Here is a 15648-nt window from a genome sequence, read left to right as displayed (position 1 = left end):
TACACAAAGGTCCTGACAAAACACAAGAAGTCAATCTATGTCCAGGAGCAACTATGACCAAGATCTTGCCAGGACTAGCTAATCATCGAGATAACTCAGAAGATGTATCCCAGGTGAAATGGCCCATGGCCCAAAATGAACAAGGACAAACAAGCGGCAAGCAGTTCAGAGCCCGAAACAAAGTGCTCTGAACCAAAGATTAAGCAGAGGTACTTGCAAGAGGACCTAGAGAAAGCATACGAAAAAATCTCAAGAAAAGTGTTGTTTTGGTGTCTGAGGAAGGGGAAAGTCCCAGAAAAGTTGGTTAGCCTGGTCAAGATGATATATCGAAGAACAAGCACAAAAGTAATAACAGCAGTTGGGGAACCAGAAAACTTTGAAGTTAGTGTTGGATTACACAAGGGTCAGCATTAAGCCGATTTTTGTTTGTGCTGGTCATGGGTGTGTTAAGTGAAGAGGTCAGGAATGAAGAGCAAGGGGAGCTGTTGTATGCTGATAATCTGGTGATTGCTGCTGAAAATATGGAAGACCTACAGAGAAGGGTTGGAGAATGGCAGGAGTCTTAAGAGAGGCGTACCTTAAAGGTGAATGTGAATAAAACAGAGGTTTTGGTGAGCAGTAGGGAAGATAGAGGCAGAACAGCAATACAAGAATGAAGATGCTTGATTATAAAGCAGGTGGTACGCACCTACTACCAACCTTCCTCTTTTAAGTTCTAGACCTCTTGTTATGATTCAGTAATTTAGGTTTGAAAGGTTTGGAGCAAAAGAAACTTTATTGCTGGCTTCCGAGATTCAGACACATGAATACTGGGGACTTGGCACAAAGACTTTTGTAATCTATTCTACATTTTCAAGTTCATACTAAATCTAAAAAAAAAAAGGACAGAAGTTTATATACAAAAACAGAAATGGGGGCCGGGTTACAGTTTGTTATTCTGGGTGGTGTGTTCTTTAAGCAGAAGAGACAAGGAAAGAGGATAAAGGGACAATCCAGGATGGTGATTTAAATTCGTTGTTGACGTGGCTTCAATAAAAAACGGACTCCAACAGATTCCTTTGACACTGATCTTTGACCCTGCAGATTATTGAGGAATTATCCCAGTTAAAAACATGGCCTGTCTTAAGCCAATGATTCGCAATGCCATTATCATTGAGCCTCTTGGTATTGCATATATAAATTTTATTACATTCTTTAAAAGGAATACTGTATACAATATTGTTTGAATTTGGCGGGCTATTCTTAATTCGTTTATTTCTCAAAATGTTATTATATTTCAATGTTAAGTTAATATCAATAGTTTTTAAAATGAGTACAGCAGGAATGAACTTAGGATGAAATGGTGCATAGAGAATATTCTTAAGTTCTTTGTTACCACTAGTTCGATTATAATATGTCTTTTTTGCTTTATTTTTACAAAGTTCCAAAAAATATGGGGATAACATGATGAATTTCCTATTTTATCAATAATTTTAAACTCATCTTCCAAAAAACCAGGACTACAAATTCTGTGAGTTCTAATATACAGATTAGAAAATATTGACACTAATTTTTTTAGCAAGGTTAGAGCAAAAATGGATATATGACAAACTATTTGTGGGTTTCCTATATACTTTAAAACAAAAACTGGTGTTATTTCTAACAATTAAGGCATCCAAAAACGGTATACAATTATTTTCTATATATTCTATTAAAACTTTTATAGATGGTACAAGATAATCTAAGAATAAATTTCTTGGAATAAATCTAGACTCAAAGAACTCCATGTAAATATTAGACAAAAGTGACGAAAGAGGGTTACCCATAACCATATCAAATATTCGTTCATAAAAATTACCAGTAAAAGTGAACTTACAATTTTTTTTTATACAAAGGAGGTAAGTCATCAATTGGAACTTTGGTAAATAAAGATGTTACATCAAAACTGGTTAATTTGTCAGAACTGGATGATTCAATACGGGCCAGTCAAGTACAGAAATTCACTCTTAAATTTACTTTTGAACACATTAATAATGGAAAAAAATTTGAAAAGGGGGACTTTTTGGGTTGACTGGAACGATTCATCCTGATCCCCCTTTTTTCTTAAGGGGATATTTGTTTCATATATTCCGAACATATTGTATTTCAAACAGCCTTCTGGAACAGATTAAGCTTGAAGTCTGAGGTACTACTGTATCTATTGTTAGGGGTAAAACAAAATTGTGGCTGCCATCTTTCTTTTGGTTAGAGGTAGGAAAATCTTTAGGGAACTGCATGCCAACATTTAGCCTAAGAGACAGAGACAAATAAACTGACACTTAGCTTGTTTTTTCATTGCTACTACATAACAGCATCAAGTAGATATAAGAAGAGTAATTTGTCCAAGAGAGTCAGTGACAGGGTCCGTTTGCATAGTCTATCATGGGTTAAAAAGTTCTGTATTAGTGATGGAAGTTGCAATTAGCTAGGTGTGGGCAGAGGATTTTTTTCCCAAGCCTGCTCTCTCTCTCTCTCTCTCTCTCTCTCTCTCTCTCTCTCTCTCTCTCTCTCTCTCTCTCTCTCTTTCACGGTTACCATGTGGTAGACAGTAGGAAATTAGGCAAGCTGTATCCCTGTAGGACAATTACCTCCAAGAGTCAGATACAGAAACCTGTTACCCAAGTCGGAAGAATTTTGCTTAAAGAAATTCAGTAGCATCCAAGAAAAAATATTCAGTTTTGTAGTACCATAAGATAAAAGTAAATAGATCTGTAGTAAATCAAGAAATGAAGTGATAACATTTTACAACAGTGAGGTAGAGAAAGAATAGGTACAAGCAACCCCCAACCTGTGGGCGACCTAACCATCCGCCTGCCATTCATGGCATGGCGCTTTCTTGCCCAGAAAGGAACTCGAGCCAACCACTCAGATTGTACTTAAGCACAGGCCTAAAAAAGCCATTTGGTTGTTTGTATGAGCATTGTTTCTTTCCCACGTAGAAGGGTTAAGCAGCAGGGAGAATAGCTTTTATTTTGCGTTATTACCACTGGTTGGTAAGATCATTTTTGCAGGGAACCAACAGACGTCCCAATATCACAATTTCTTGAAGTAAATTGTATTTTTCCCAGCTCTACAAACCTGAGGTCCTTTACATTAGGAATTACATCCATCGTAGGCTGGAATACGGCCGTTAAATTCTTAAACAAGACCAACCTCCCCAGATGTAAACACTCCTTTTTGCCTTTCGGCCCAGGATTCAGATTGAGGGGTGGCATAAGGTGGGCATTAATGTAAAAGACCTCAGGTTTGTATAGTTAGTTAAAATACAATTTACGTTCAAAAACTATGATTTGTTCCTACATGATATACAAAGCCTCGGTCCATTACATTGGGAAGACACTAATTGGTGGGAGGAATATGAGTGAGCCTCCAGAACTGAATGGAGTTCAGCATTCCTAGGCTATTCCTCGTGGTCATAAGAGCGAGAAGGAGTGCCCTGTCACTGACAACTTGATCAATGTATAGTTGCTGCATGATTAAGAGTCAGACTTCTGGGCCTTTTCGAAATGAGTGAGGAATCGTAACTCATCTGAAAAAGGGTTGGGAAGAATATTCAAAGTTGGAGGCATTAATGCAAAGTTCTGGGAAGGGTTTGCATTATTGCCAGTCTCCTTTCTATGATTATGATAAGAAAATACAAGGAAACTGGATGTACAAGCTTACTGCATCAAACCCCTGACCATCAAGTGTAAGTTTGAGTCCTATCCTCAAATTGAAGGAAGAGGAATAAAAGGACAAGGAGGGGAAGGTGGGGAGGTCAGTCCCTCTCACATTCTTCTTACCTCTAGAACCGCACACCTAAGGCGAAATGCAACTTGTCCTCTTGAAGGAGCCAGGAAAGCAAACACAACTTGTGAGCAACCACCACTGGTCCAAAGATAAGAGGTTCCAATGACCTGTGGGTAGACCCGAAGGAAGAAAGATATAAATGTGGTTGTAATGAAACCGCATCTTTCATCTGGTCCGACATATTCAGACAATTACGAAAACACCGAGGTCGACGGTGAATTTGTAAGGCCAGAATCGATATATAACTTATAGCCTCTCTATTGGCCGACTGGATAACGTCACTGGCCATTCCTGATTTCATTCCCGTCCACTGGACGGTGGTTCGATCCCATGAGGGGACAAAATTATTATCAACTAAAAAATTCCCCTTCGGTACATATACAAAAATATATCAATTACAAGGTAGAGCAAATTAGATATTAAAGGACATTTGTAGCTCAAATGATCTATATGAATCACAGTGATGTGATAATTATTCATTACAAGGCTACATGGGTCAAAACGTTCTAATTGTCTAACATAGTAGAGGGGGTTTCATATCGATTCTAATTACGAAAACACTGAGGTCGACGGTGAATTTGTAAGGCCAGAATCGGTATAAAACTTATAGCCTCTCTGTTAGCCGACTGGATAATGTCACTGGCCGTTCCTGATTTTGTTCCCGTCCACTGGATGGTGGTTCGATCCCATGAAGGGACGAAATTATTTTCAACTAAAAAATTCCCCTTCGGTACATATATGAAAATATATCAATTCCAAGGTAGAAAGAATTAGATATTAAAGGACATTTGTAGCTCGAATGATGTATATGAATCATGGTGATGTGATAATTATTCATTACAAGGCTACATGGGTCAAAACGTTCTAATTGTCTAACATGGTAGAGGGGTTTCATATCGATTCTAATTACGAAAACACTGAGGTCGGCGGTGAATTTGTAAGTCCAGAATCGATATAAAACTTATAGCCTCTCTGTTGGCCGACTGGATAACGTTACTGGCCGTTCCTGATTTCGTTCCCGTCCACTGGACGGTGGTTTGATCCCATGAGGGGACGAAATTATTATCAACTAAATAATTCCCCTTCAGTACATATATGAAAATATATCAATTCCGAGGTAGAGCGAATTAGATATTAAAGGACATTTGTAGCTCGAATGATCTATATGAATCACGGTTATGTGATAATTATTCATTACAAGGCTACGTGGGTCAAAACGTTCTAATTGTCTAACATGGTAGAGGGGGTTTCATATCGATTCTAATTACGAAAACACCGAGGTCGACGGTGAATTTGTAAGGCCAGAATCGATATAAAACTTATAGCCTCTCTGTTGGCCGACTGGATAACGTCACTGGACGTTCCTGATTTTGTTCCCGTCCACTGGACGGTGGTTCGATCCCATGAGGGGACGAAATTATTTTCAACTAAAAAATTCCCCTTCGGTACATATATCAAAATATATCAATACCGAGGTAGAGCGAATTAGATATTAAAGGACATTTGTAGCTCGAATGATCTACATGAATCACCGTGATGTGATAATTATTCATTACAAGGCTACATGGGTCAAAACGTTCTAATTGTCTAACATGGTAGAGGAGGTTTCATATCGATTCTAATTACGAAAACACCGAGGTTGACGGTGAATTTGTGAGGCCAGAATCGATATAAAACTTATAACCTCTCTGTTGGCCGACTGGATAACGTCACTGGCCGTTCCTGATATCGTTCCCGTCCACTGGACGGTGGTTCGATCCCATGAGGGGACGAAATTATTATCAACTAAAAAATTCCCCTTCGGTACATATGAGCTGATTCGATACAGTTTTGAATATGCCTTCTCCGTGATATTCTGAAGTCCCGTGAAACCGTTATAAGTGATACTGTGTGTATGTGTAACAAAACAAGTCAGCCGCCAAAGACGTTACAAGTTAGCGTGGCTGGGCAGTTCAAAAGAGTGCCATGCATCTCTTTATCCCTTCGTGATTGGCCCCTTGTGTCTAAGGAGCCAGAATAACCAATCAGCTTCTTGCATAATGATGCCATCTGAAAAGGGGCATTTGAAACAGGCCGCTCTACCGGTCAAATCAGTTCGTCAGCAGGTCGCATACAGTACAGACTGACTGGGCCAAGACACGAGTGCCCAGTGCCCGCGCATTCCCGCCGGCCGCCACACAAAGACGTGTATCATCATGAGTGTCATTAACAGGCTAACCTGCCGTCCGGTTGTGCACTTGCATAGTTAACGTAATAATTAAAGGCCACCTGTGTAGCTAAGAAGAATACACCTGTGTTAAACGTTTCATCGATTATTATTTTTGCATGACCTCCATTGCATGCACGTGAACTTCTCTCTCTCCTGTTTTCTCCTTCATATCCCGAACCCACAAATGACCGAGATCAGGTCATATAATTTTGGTGTCAGGTGTGGGGTCTTGCGAATAATCCCGTAAGGTCCTGTGGGGTCTTGCGAATAATCCTATGAGGTCCTGTGAGATCTTATACAAGGTCTTGTGAGGTCTTTTGAAGTGTCAAACAAACGTTAGTGCTAATCATTTTAGCCGACAAATAGTGATATGAGGTGAAATAAACATGGATACGAGAGAAAATTCGATGGATAGTGATGACGAGGGAAATCGTGAAACGAACGAACTGGACAAAAACAGTTATGGCTAAAGCAATCGGCAGAAAAATGCGAACAGTGCTAAGTACGGGAATAATAAATCGAGTGGCCTTACGATTTCGAAATGCACAGTGCTAACCAGAAAGACCGTGTACAATCACACCATACAATTTCCAAATGCACAGTGCTAACCAGAAAGACAGTGTACAATCACACCATATGTATGATTTCGAAATGCGCAGTGCTAACCAGAAAGACAGTGTACAATCACACACCCTACGATTTCGAAATGCACAGTGCTAACCAGGAAGACAGTGTACAATCACACCATATGATTTCCAAATGCACAGTGCTAACCAGAAAGACAGTGTACAATCACACACCCTACGATTTAGAAAAAAAACGCAGTGCTAACTAGACAGACAGAGTGCGATCACAAGAAATCGTTTAATGAAATTACCAGTCTGTTATAGACAGTTTCGCGACCGAATTCGATAACGAGCGAGCGAGAGAATAATTCGAATCTGTGGAAGTATTAACAAAATATTGGAAAAATCCGTACGAGACATACGAACAGACAGAGACTATTGTGGGAGAATTCAAAATCGACGGTTGCAGTACCAAATTCAAACGACGGGGTGCCGTGGAGGTGGCACCCGAACAACCTTCTTGACCCTTCGTGACCCCCCGAGTAACCGACTCGTGTAGCAGACCAAGTAGAGGAGTAACGAACGTGTTTTGAATGGAGAGATGGGGAGCAGTCCAGCCTCATCGGGAAGGACGGAAGGAGACAGCAGGAGGTGGCATAGGAGGTAAACGGCAGGGAAGGTAAGTACCCCTGGTTATCCCAAGTGCCGTGGGGGACTGTTATGCAGTACCCGGGAACAAGGGACGCCTTGTTGTGTTGTTGAGAGGGAAGGAATACCAATCCTCAACCTCTGAGAAGTAGAAGACAATCTGTCCACCCACGAGTCAAGAATGCTGAGACAGAGAGAGGTCGACCAAAGCCTCTCCCCCGTGACTCCGTGGGAAGGGGAAGTCCACTCCTACTTCTGATCGCGTCCTATCTAAGAGTAGAAGGATGGTGTTAAGGTGAATAGTGCAGAAGTTCCCTTACCAACCTCGACCCGTGAAGGAAGTCACGATACCTGCCTAAGATATGGATAGGATCAAGCGATGGTAGAATAAGGATTAGCTGATAGACATCAGATGACAGCCAGCAACCAGTGAGAGAATCCAGGCTCGATGTGAAGAAGAAACAAGCAAACTAATAGCATCAGTAGCAGATCGCCGGCACCGCTGCTGGCACTAATAGTTCAAGCTGCTGACCTGTGAGCGAAGTGCATAGAAAACGGGAACATCTCAACCGTATGGCAGAGAGGGACAGTTCAGGATAGCGTCTTGGGACGCTATGTGGATGTGATGAGAGGATACCCTTCACACCCCCGGAGGTGGGAGATCCTGCCCCGCCTAGAGCCGACGTAATTGCTAAAAGTTGTCACTGATAGTAATATTAGTATTAGATCGACTGCACAATGAACGAGTTGTGTAGCCTTTAGTAGTGTCATCAATGGCATGTTGTGTTAGGGAAATGCAGATAGGGAATTTAGAAAGTAACGTTAGAAAAAAAAAACAAATATGAAAAAAATAAGAGAAAAAAAAAGGATGGTTCTCTTAGGCCGTGTTCTGGTTATAGTTAAAGTATCACGAGCGACAATACATTCCATTTGTCCCCATTGAAGAACTGTGACTAAGATTTAAAGACAGAATTATTAACGTAAGTTCATTAAACTGTTCGTCTGAGTAAAGTAACGAGACTGATATTTGTTGAAAGAGTAGTTAGATTTTCATTGGGAAAGAGAAGTAATTTTTAAATTTGATGATGAAGGAGAACAAATTGTATTTTTTATCCCTGATATAGAGATGCCCTTAAGAATGTTAATTTCTCAACAAGATCGTAGAATCGAGCAACTGTTAGAGCAAAACGAGTAGCAGACGCTCTTCCCAAGAGTACTGTAAGGCACGAGCCAGAGAGAGAGAGAGGAACTGCGACGCATACATTTAAAAGTTTCAGTTACACCTATGGGTGAGTTGCACAGAGAACAGAGGCAAGTGAGTCAGCTGTTGTATGAACGTGTTGCGTAAGTACCATGGAAGTATGCATGTGTTGAGTGTATGTGGGTTTGCAAGTCTGTGAGGGAGTTGACTAACAAGTCACAGTTTTCTGAACATGCACGAGATAAATTCTTCATAAAAGAAAGAAAAAAAAGAGTAACTTGTAGTGCCACCGTTCCTCCTTCTTCGATAAAGCAAACCATCCACGTAATTTGTAAGTGTGCGTAGGTTCCTTACGTAACATACCAGCGTGAGTCATGAAAAAATGTGTCCGTCACAATGTGAACAGAGAATATCATAGAAACATGCTTATGCACTTTTGTTTCATGTCAGTTATTGCTGAGAAATTGATGTCTAATAAAAATAAAAATTCCTTTTGTTGCAGTTCCAAGCATATAATGAGTGAGTCTATGTGTTTTTAACTTGATTATTTTTTTTATTGCATTATTGTTTTTTATTCCATTATTGTTTTTTATTGCATTTCAAGTCATATTAAACACGTTTTGCGATACATCTCATTTTTGTTCATTTCTATTGATATCAATTATACAGTGTCCAAAATTTCATATTGTTGTCAATGATGTTTATGCTTAGTCAGAAATTTATGATCTTCCATCGATGATGTGGGAATATGAGATTATTTTGAAGAAAAAAAAGTTATTTTTTGTGTGTAATCTTTGAATTTAATTTTTTATTTTTTGTTCTTGTTTTTATTGAGTTGCAGAAAGAATTCAGTAAGTTTTATTATACTTTTATCAGACTGCTTATGAGTAACATTCCATTTTTGACTTATGTTATGTGAATTTTTATGAATTTAACTTTTTTGAGCTGGAGTTTTGACTATCTGTTTTTACATTGACATTATTGAATGTGAACCTAAATTTGTTTTGTCTGTATGACACATTGTGAGGCGTGAGATTCATTTGTTGTAACCTGTGTTTGTAACACGCCAATTGGCCCTACCTTAATAGTTTTAAATTTTGCACAAACTGGATGGTACGGCACTCAAAGGCGGTGTGGCACTCAAAGAAGAACAACAATGCGCAAATCATAAGATCAGTGTATGTCTTGCGGGACGCAAGAACTGGGGAGGGAGTGATGAGCTGATTCGATACAGTTTTGAATATGCCTTCTCTGTGATATTCTGAAGTCCCGTGAAACCGTTATAAGTGATACTGTGTGTATGTGTAACAAAACAAGTCAGCCGCCAAAGACGTTGCAAGTTAGCGTGGCTGGGCAGTTCAAAAGAGTGCCATGCATCTCTTTATCCCTTCGTGATTGGCCCCTTGTGTCTAAGGAGCCAGAATAACCAATCAGCTTCTTGCATAATGATGCCATCTGAAAAGGGGCATTTGAAACAGGCCGCTCTACCGGTCAAATCAGTTCGTCAGCGGGTCGCATACAGTACAGACTGACTGGGCCGAGACATGAGTGCCCAGTGCCCGCGCATTCCCGCCGGCCGCCACACAAAGACGTGTATCGTCATGAGTGTCATTAACAGGCTAACCTGCCGTCCGGTTGTGCACTTGCATAGTTAACGTAATAATTAAAGGCCACCTGTGTAGCTAAGAAGAATACACCTGTGTTAAACGTTTCATCGATTATTATTTTTGCATGACCTCCATTGCATGCACGTGAACTTCTCTCTCTCCTGTTTTCTCCTTCATATCCCAAACCCACAAATGACCGAGATCAGGTCACATATATGAAAATATATAAATTCCGAGGTAGAGCGAATTAGATATTAAAGGACATTTGTAGCTCGAATGATCTATAACATGACACACAGTGATGTGATAATTATTCATTTATACTTACATATTTACTATATATATATATATATATATATATATATATATATATATATATATATATATATATATATATATATAAAGGTTTTTTGCCACGAAGGGAAAAATGAAAAAGCGAGATAGCCAAGTACTTTCGGTCCTGTTTGGACCCTTTACTCAGTAAAGGGTCCGAACAGGACGAAAAAGTACTTGGCTATTTCGCTTTTTCATTTTTTCCTTTCGTGGCAAAAAACCTTTATTTATACCATAACCCATCACGTTTTATATACTTTGTGATCAAGGTTATTCACTTATTATTATAAATTAATATATATATTATATTAATAATAATTTATATATATATACATATATATACATATATAATAATATATTATATATATTATAGTATATATATAATAATATAAATATATAAATATATAAATATATATATACCTATAGTATTTATATATATATATATATATATATATATATATATATATATATATATATATATATATATATATATATAAGAAGACAGAGAAAGGTGGCGGCCAATAGGACACATCAGCGTGAAGGTGGACCATTGGAAACGTTGTAATTCATTTCAATCCTTTTTATTTCCTACGTTTTATAATATCATTATTACATCTTCAGGGAATCTGTTAAACAATAAATAAAATTATTTTAAAATTACTTAAAAATTAATTTAAAATTACTCTAAAATTCAACATTTTTAAATTGCAACACAATTAAAAAACGCAGAAACGAAAAAAAAAAAAAAAATAAGACCAAAGACCGCTAACCAACCTTATGCCGAGAAGGCAAGAGACAGAATGACACTACATCAATAAAAGTTAGCTCAGGTACAGTTGTGTGGAGGAGGTCTGGGTATTTAACTGGGGAACATGTTGTTTAATAAATAATGACTCTAGGATAGGCAGTTCATATGCATTGCTTGCTTGGCCTATGATACGGAATTGGCTTCTTTCTATATATATTTTACAATTTTTTGAATGGTTTCTTATATTAGTGTTCTAGATTGGAGAGCCTACAGCCAGTACGGAAACTTAATCCCCGACGAGGAGGTTACTGCGGGTCAGAATCGACTCTCATCGGCGATTAAGTTTTCGTACTGGCTTTAGGCTCTCCAATCCCGAACATTCTGATATAAGAAACCATTCAAAAAATTGTAAAATATATATAGAAAGAAGACATTTCCGAATCATAGGCCAAGCAAACAATGCATATGAACTACCTATCCTAGAGTCATTATTTATTAAAGAACTGGTTCCCCAGTTAAATACCCAGACCTCCTCCACACAACTGTACCTGAGCTAACTTTTATTTATGTTTTGTCATTCTGTCTCTTGCCTTCTCGGCATAAGGTAGGTTAGCGGTCTTTGGTCTTTTTTTTTTTTTTTTTTGTTTCTGTATGTTTTTTAATTGTGTTGTAATTTATAAATGTTGAATTTTAGAGTAATTTTTAAAGTAATTTTCAAGTAATTTTAAAGTAATTTTATTTATTGTTTAACAGATTCCCTGAAGATGTAATAATGATATTACGAAACGTAGGAAATTAAAGAATTGAAATGAAATATATATATATAAATATACATATATATACATATATACATATATCAATATATATATATATATATATATATATATATATATATATATATATATATATATATATATATATATATATATATATATATATATATATATATATATATATATATATATATATAATATATATATATATCTTAATATATATATATATATATACTATATATATATATATATATATATATATATATATATATATATATCTATATATATATAATATATATATATAGTATATATACATATATAGATATATAATATGTATATATATAGATATGGATATATATAGATAGGTATAGAGAGATAGAGATAGGTATTATATATAATAAGATATTAGGGATGAGCTAGATAGATTAGTATGTATAGAGATATCTATAGAGGTATATATATAGATATATATAATATTAATAGTAGAGAATATACTAGATATGATACTATATGATATAGAGAAGATAGAGAGAGGTAGATAGATAAGAGTATATAGATAGAATATATGATATATATATATATATAGATATAATATATATATATTACGTATATAATATATATATGATATATATATATATCGATAATAGTAGATGAGATATATCTAGATTATCAGATATTATATATATATATAATATATATATAGATAACATATATATATATATATATATAATATATATATATATATAATATATACGTATATATATATAAATAATATCTTATATATATATTATAGATATATATAGATATATAATATATATAGATATATATATAAGAGATATATATATTTTAATTGTGTTGTAATTTATAAATTTTGAATTTTAGAGTAATTTTTAAAGTAATTTTAAAGTAATTTTATTTATTGTTTAACAGATTCCCTGCAGATGTAATAATGATATTACGAAACGTAGGAAATTAGAGAACTGAAATGAAATATATATATATAAAATACATACATACATATATACATATATCATATTATATATAATATATATATATATATATATATATATATATATATATATATATATATATATTGCTTAAAAAAATCACAGTAGGATGCACGTGACTTCATAAATAAGCGAATACAAGCGCTTTCGTCTTTACTCAGACATCGTCAAGGAGCTACTAAAGTACAATTGGAGAGGAAGGCCTCAGGTACAAACAACATCAGGAATACCAGATGGTTAATTATCAAAAGGGTAAAAATTAAAAGGGATAATCCAGGATTATCAGATATCACACGGTCACAAACTTAAACAGATTCTGACCCTAACCGAAATTACAAAGTATCTTTACAGTCCAAAACATGTAAAAACTGAATATATTAATTTTGTTGCTTATATTTATCTACAACTTTTTTTCAAAAATTCTTACTCCTTTGGTAGGAAACATTTCTAACACGAATGTTAAAAACAATGTTGATTTTATAAACAAATTGAATAGTTTGAATTTGAATTATGATTTTATTATGGTAAGTTTTGATGTCTCTTTATTTACAAAAGTGCCTGTAGATGACTTACTTGAATATTTGGAAGAGGAATTCGAGCGTCATGACATTCCCTTAAGTGTAGCAAATCTCATTAGTCTCATAAGGTTATGTATCAAAGATAGTAAATTTTGTTTCAATGGGTAATTTTTTGTACAAAAGTTTAGCATGGCTATGGGTAATCCCGTATCTCCTGTCCTTAGCAATATTTACATGGAATTTTTTGAGACAAAACTCTTACCAAGAATTTTGCCTCAAAAAGTTATTTGGTTTAGATATGTGGATGATATTTTCTGTGTTTGGCCAGTTCACGAAAACCTCCAGGAATTCCTTAATAATCTCAATAATTTAGTCCCTTCTATAAAATTTACTGTAGAGGAAGAAAGAAATTGTAATTTGAATTTTCTTGATGTAACTGTCCATAGAAATGATAGAAATTTCACCTTTTCAGTCTTTCGAAAATCAACTAATATTGCCTCTTTTGTTCATTACTACTCCAATCACCATCAAAATGTTAAATTCTCTGTTTTTTCTGGGATGTTCCTAAGGGCTTTACGTGTCTGTAGCCCGCAGTTTATTGACGCTGAAATTAAAACTATTTATGATATTGCATTGAAACTTAAATACCCAAGGACTTTTGTAGATGTGGCATGGAAAAGAGCTAAAAAAACATTTTTATTCAACTAATGACAAACTTGAATTTAGTAAGCATAACATTCTAAAATTACCTTATGATGAAAGGTTTTTAGATATTCCTAGAATATTAAAGCTTTTTAACATAAATGTTGTTTTCAGTAATATTAATGTCAAGAGTTTAGTAATCAAAAATTCTCCTAAAGATCTTCCAGGCTGCATATATGAAATTCCTTGCAAAAAGTGTGATAAAGTCTATTACGGACAGACCGGCAAATCTCTTTCACAGCGTCTCAAGCAACATCAATATTCTGTGAGAACTGGGCACATATCGAATGCATTGTTCGTACATATGAGAGATTGTGTGGGAATAACAGATTATTTGTACTTTGTGGTAAGTTAACATTTAAAAGAAAGTAACAAGATGAAAGCTGCCAAAAATGTCGGCCAGTGCATCGTGAATTACTCACAGCCTTGGTCTTCAACAATGCAATTGTGTCATTAAGTGACTCAAGATTCAATATAATTTAGGGACATTCTCTCTTATTGCAATTACTTCACTTTTATATCACTTACCTAGAGTATGTTATTGAGGAAAATTAACTCGATACGAAGAAAACGTGTTCTTCCAGTGACCATTTATAACAAAACAGGTTATCTGTGGCAAAGAGAAGTGATCTTCATTAACACATAGAAGTTTACTATACACAATACAGTACCAATGATATTGGACACTTAGTACTTGCAAGTTCTGTAAAAGTTAAATTTCCATACTGTTAATTTTCTGGGTACATCCACATTATATGAACTAAAAATATGATATCTTTAATGTATGGCAGCCTAAATTCAAGTTTAGATGGCTCAGTGTAGGTATACAGTGCCATCCCCCAATGGCAATACTGGGAATGACTTAGCTAATTACTTCATTCTGTTTTATGCATAATGTCCATCAGAGTGGAAGTGGGTAAGTATGTACAAAACCTTATTTCATTATAAAAATATCATTTTTGTATATGTGACTAACTCAGTAATTATTGGTAGTCTCCAGTTATTGGCAGACTTGGTAAATGGTGATCCGGTTTTATGGCGCTCATCTAGCACCATAAAATCAGTGATTTATGGTGCCAAAATGGGCCAAGTTTCGATTATCGATGCTGACTTCACAGTGAATGGAAGTGGGATCATGAACATAGTCTACTCCAAAGCATTAAGTCATGTAATGAATTTGAAATAGAAAGTTGTTGCTAGCATTGAAAAAACAATGCTTGTCATACCTATCAGAGAGCTATACAGATGAATAGCTACTGCCTCTAGTTGGTAGTCATCTTAACTAGAAGTGGAATTGTGGTAGTACCAAGGGTCACCTCATAAGGGGGAACTTTGCAGCAAGGGGAATGCTCCTATTGTTAGCAAAGTATGATAGGTGCCCACCCTTGCCCTTGGTGCAGCACTGAAATAAAACAACCATGAAACACTGACACCTACACTGAAATAAAGTCATAACCCACACACTGAGATTAATGGGTGCTCCAGGTACACTGTACACCCTGGCTCTTCGAACTCAACACCTTACTGAA

The 15648-nt window shown here is 35.9% G+C and overlaps 1 pseudogene; it reads right to left on the bottom strand.

Moving 5' to 3' along the window:
- Positions 1-15002, bottom strand: part of LOC135204727 (zinc finger protein OZF-like) — a 177097-nt pseudogene extending 162095 nt beyond the window's left edge.
- Positions 15003-15648: the final 646 nt, after the last annotated feature.

This window comes from Macrobrachium nipponense, chromosome 47 (assembly GCF_015104395.2).
Source record: "Macrobrachium nipponense isolate FS-2020 chromosome 47, ASM1510439v2, whole genome shotgun sequence".
Taxonomy (NCBI): domain Eukaryota; kingdom Metazoa; phylum Arthropoda; class Malacostraca; order Decapoda; family Palaemonidae; genus Macrobrachium; species Macrobrachium nipponense.
Note: the sequence above shows the minus strand (reverse complement) of the source record. Positions and strands in the feature narration are given on the sequence as shown.